At 32.7% G+C, this 5000-nt stretch overlaps 2 long non-coding RNA genes across 6 annotated transcripts in view; both read left to right on the top strand.

The window, feature by feature from the left end:
* The window catches only part of LOC126989043 (uncharacterized), a 2859-nt gene extending 607 nt beyond the window's left edge, over window positions 1-2252 (top strand). Inside the window, exons 2-3 of the long non-coding RNA XR_007742806.1 lie at window positions 1-673; window positions 1303-2252. The exon at window positions 1-673 is cut by the window's left edge and continues 159 nt beyond it. This is a non-coding gene — a long non-coding RNA (uncharacterized LOC126989043). The remainder of the gene's footprint in view (window positions 674-1302) is intronic.
* A 713-nt stretch (window positions 2253-2965) lies between these two features.
* Window positions 2966-4533, top strand: LOC126989042 (uncharacterized). 5 transcript variants are annotated; one of them, XR_007742805.1, is made up of 4 exons: window positions 2966-3135; window positions 3187-3826; window positions 3921-4014; window positions 4109-4256. It is a non-coding gene; the product is annotated as an uncharacterized LOC126989042 (long non-coding RNA). The 5 variants fall into 5 exon arrangements; XR_007742802.1 differs by adding an exon at window positions 4391-4533 and having other exon boundaries at window positions 3187-4296; XR_007742801.1 differs by having other exon boundaries at window positions 3187-4014.
* Window positions 4534-5000: the final 467 nt, after the last annotated feature.

Raw genomic sequence — 5000 nt, forward strand, 5'->3', positions numbered from 1 at the left:
CATAATCACATTGTTTTGAAAGGAAGTCTTGAATGTGGCTCTTCAAATTGTTCTCTCACACATATATATTACTTAGGCCTTTCCTAATGTACTCCTTCTGGGTCATAATCACATTGTTTTGATAGGAAGTCTTGAATGTGGCTCTTCAAATTGTTCTCTCACACATATATATTACAAAGGCCTTTCCTAATGTACTCCTTCTGGGTCATAATCACACACAGTTTTGATTGGAAGTCTTGAATGTGGTTCTTCAAATTGTTCTCTCACACATATATTACAAAGGCCTTTCCTAATGTACTCCTTCTGGGTCATAATCACATTGTTTTGATAGGGAGTCTTGGATGTGGTTCTTCAAATTGTTCTCTCACACATATATATTACAAAAAGGCCTTTCCTAATGTACTCCTTCTGGGTCATAATCACATTGTTTTGATAAGAAATGTTCAATGTGGTTCTTCAAATTGTTCTCTCACACATATATATTACAAAAAGGCCTTTCCTAATGTACTCCTTCTGGGTCATAATCACACAATGTTTTGATAGGGAGTCTTCAATGTGGTTCTTCAAATTGTTATCTCACATATATATTACAAAAAGGCCTTTCCTAATGTACTCCTTCTGGGTCATAATCACATTGTTTTGATAGGAAGTCTTCAATGTGGTTCTTCAAATTGTTCTCTCACACACATATATATTACAAAGGCCTTTCCTAATGTACTCCTTCTGGGTCATAATCACATTGTTTTGATAAGAAATGTTCAGTATGGTTCTTCAAATTGTTCTCTCACACACATATATATTACAAAAAGGCCTTTCCTAATGTACTCCTTCTGGGTCATAATCACATTGTTTTGATAGGAAGTCTTCAGTGTGGTTCTTCAAATTGTTCTCTCACACACATATATATTACAAAGGCCTTTCCTAATGTACTCCTTCTGGGTCATAATCACATTGTTTTGATAGGAAGTGTTCAGTGTGGTTCTTCAAATTGTTCTCTCACATATATATATTACAAAAAGGCCTTTCCTAATGTACTCCTTCTGGGTCATACTCACATTGTTTTGATAAGAAATGTTCAATGTGGTTCTTCAAATTGTTCTCTCACACATATATATTACAAAAAGGCCTTTCCTAATGTACTCCTTCTGGGTCATAATCACATTGTTTTGATAGGGAGTCTTCAGTGTGGTTCTTCAAATTGTTCTCTCACACATATATTACAAAAAGGCCTTTCCTAATGTACTCCTTCTGGGTCATAATCACATTGTTTTGATAGGAAGTCTTCAGTGTGGTTCTTCAAAGGTTCTTTCTCACATATATTTCAAGTTGTCTCAGTAAGTATTGAAATCTTAAAACATTTCACAAACTATTGGAACTAAGAATGTTGGGTCAGTTAATGTACATATATATCTGTTTATTTTACAAGGCTCTCTCATTCTGGTCCCTGCCCTTGTAAGTACTTAAGTCTTGGCCTCGTAAAACATTTCACAAACTATTGGAAGTAAGAATTTGAAGTCAGTTAATTTCACAAACTATTGGAAGTAAGAATTTGAAGTCAGTTAATTTCACAAACTATTGGAAGTAAGAATTTGAAGTCAGTTAATTTCACAAACTATTGGAAGTAAGAATTTGAAGTCAGTTAATTTCACAAACTATTGGAAGTAAGAATTTGAAGTCAGTTAATTTCACAAACTATTGGAAGTAAGAATTTGAAGTCAGTTAATTTCACAAACTATTGGAAGTAAGAATTTGAAGTCAGTTAATTTCACAAACTATTGGAAGTAAGAATTTGAAGTCAGTTAATTTCACAAACTATTGGAAGTAAGAATTTGAAGTCAGTTAATTTCACAAACTATTGGAAGTAAGAATTTGAAGTCAGTTAATTTCACAAACTATTGGAAGTAAGAATTTGAAGTCAGTTAATTTCACAAACTATTGGAAGTAAGAATTTGAAGTCAGTTAATTTCACAAACTATTGGAAGTAAGAATTTGAAGTCAGTTAATTTCACAAACTATTGGAAGTAAGAATTTGAAGTCAGTTAATTTCACAAACTATTGGAACTAAGAATTTGAAGTCAGTTAATTTCACAAACTATTGGAAGTAAGAATTTGAAGTCAGTTAATTTCACAAACTATTGGAAGTAAGAATTTGAAGTCAGTTAATTTCACAAACTATTGGAAGTAAGAATTTGAAGTCAGTTAATTTCACAAACTATTGGAAGTAAGAATTTGAAGTCAGTTAATTTCACAAACTATTGAAGTAAGAATTTGAAGTCAGTTAATTTCACAAACTATTGGAAGTAAGAATTTGAAGTCAGTTAATTTCACAAACTATTGGAAGTAAGAATTTGAAGTCAGTTAATTTCACAAACTATTGGAAGTAAGAATTTGAAGTCAGTTAATTTCACAAACTATTGGAAGTAAGAATTTGAAGTCAGTTAATTTCACAAACTATTGGAAGTAAGAATTTGAAGTCAGTTAATTTCACAAACTATTGGAAGTAGGAATTTCAAGTTAGTTAATGTACAGAGTTTATTTTACAAGGTCCTCCCTGACACACATCACTGGCTCGTCTTAGTAAATAGTGAAGTCTTGGGCCCTTAATAAAGAATGTCAAGTTAGTTAATGTACAGAGTTTATTAAGAATGCCAAGTTAGTTAATGTACAGAGTTTATTTTACAAGGTCCTCCCTGACACACATCACTGGCTTGTCTCGGTACACAGTGAAGTCTTGGGCCCTTAACACATTTCACAAGGTATTGGAAGCACATAGAGACAGTCCCCGGTAAGGATATTTAATTAGTTAATGTGTTGATCTTTGAGAAGGTTAAATGCTTTCCTGAGATTATTATAAGATGCTTCCCTGTGCCCTGAAGCATTGCATAGACTTCTTAGTAAGCATTGAAGGTTATAAGATAGTTCACATTGCCTTGAAGATATGCATAGACTTGGTGGTAAGGTTTGTATCCCTGGTTTGTCTTAGTAAGCATTGAAGGTTATATGGTAGTTCAAATTGCCTTGAAGATATGCATAGACTTGCTGGTAAGGTTTGTATCCCTGGGTTGTCTTAGTAAGCATTGAAGGTTATAAGATAGTTCACATTGCCTTGAAGATATGCATAGACTTGCTGGTAAGGTTTGTATCCCTGGGTTGTCTTAGTAAGCATTGAAGGTTATAAGTGGTAAGGTTTGTATCCCTGGGTTGTCTTAGTAAGTATTGAAGGTTATAAGATAGTTCACATTGCCTTGAAGATATGCATAGACTTGCTGGTAAGATTTGCAACAGTCATTCTTGTGGGATTGAAATCATAAGTTCTTCATAACAAAAAAAGATGTTTGTTTGTTATTATGAGAGAAACAGAAATGGCAGTTTTTGTGTTAGGAAATTAAGCCTGGTCAGTATTCAACAAAGTGAGAGACTGGTCAAGCAAAACAGACTCGTAGATAGAACAAACAAGATGAAATATAACTGAAAATACTTGAAAATAATAATAATAAAATATATATGAAATTCAAAATCATATACTTCAATGAGATCCGTGTGGCAAATATAATAATTACAGTAATAATGTAAGATAATTTGATCTCTATGTGACTGTACAAATATTATATCACTATTAACAAGGAGAGATGTTATAGGTATTTACAGCCAAGTACAAAACACTGAAATGAACCCTAAATTACAGTTATAAATAAATAAATAAACATTAAATATATATATATAAAATGGCAGTGAATATTGAGTAGCACATCCTGATATTATACAAAACATCCTCACATGTTGATAGGCCTAATCCCTCTCTTAGTTATACAAAGAAGACATTTAGGTATAGATTTTGCTCTTAATAAATTCTCGGATGCATGAATCTCACATATTAATAGGCCTAATCCCTCTCTTAGTTATACAAAGAAGACATTTAGGTATAGATTTTGCTCTTAATAAATTCTCAGATGCATGAATCTCACATATTAATAGGCCTAATCCCTCTCTTAGTTATACAAAGAAGACATTTAGGTATAGATTTTGCTTTTAATAAATTCTCGGATGCATGAATCTCACATATTAATAAACCTAATCCCTCTCTTATTTATACAAAGAAGACATTTAGGTATAGATTTTGCTCTTAATAAATTCTCGGATGCATGAATCTCACATATTAATAAACCTAATCCCTCTCTTAGTTATACAAAGAAGACATTTAAGTATAGATTTTGCTCTTAATAAATTCTCGGATGCATGAATCTCACATGTTGATAGGCCTAATCCCTCTCTTAGTTATACAAAGAAGACATTTAAGTATAGATTTTGCTCTTAATAAATTCTCGGATGCATGAATCTCACATATTAATAAACCTAATCCCTCTCTTACTTATACAAAGAAGACATTTAGGTATAGATTTTGCTTTTAATAAATTCTCGGATGCATGAATCTCACATGTTGATAGGCCTAATCCCTCTCTTAGTTATACAAAGAAGACTTTAAGTATAGATTTTGCTCTTAATAAATTCTCGGATGCATGAATCTCACATATTAATAGGCCTAATCCCTCTCTTAGTTATACAAAGAAGACATTTAAGTCTAGATTTTGCTCTTAATAAATTCTCGGATGCATGAATCTCACATATTAATAAGCCTAATCCCTCTTAGTTATACAAAGAAGACATTTAAGTATAGATTTTGCTCTTAATAAATTCTCGGATGCATGAAATCAATACGCATAGATGACCAAGCTCTCTGTTATGTTACCAAGAGCACATCAAGTAGGATCTATCTGATATGTTGTTCCCAGAGACAAGTCCCCTAAGCCTCCCTCAAACTTACTTTACAGAGACCACATTAAAGTAAGATTCACAATTTTGTAAGTAAAGGAACCCTCGTGAGTCAATCAGTTAATCCCTCGACCTTATGCTATTTACAAGTTTTCCATCGCCAGCACAACACACAAGGCGTAAGCTCCTCGCCTCGTACCTACAAGTTGTCGTTCGTCAATAATATTTAC

Source organism: Eriocheir sinensis, unplaced genomic scaffold, assembly GCF_024679095.1.
Source record: "Eriocheir sinensis breed Jianghai 21 unplaced genomic scaffold, ASM2467909v1 Scaffold103, whole genome shotgun sequence".
Lineage (NCBI taxonomy): Eukaryota > Metazoa > Arthropoda > Malacostraca > Decapoda > Varunidae > Eriocheir > Eriocheir sinensis.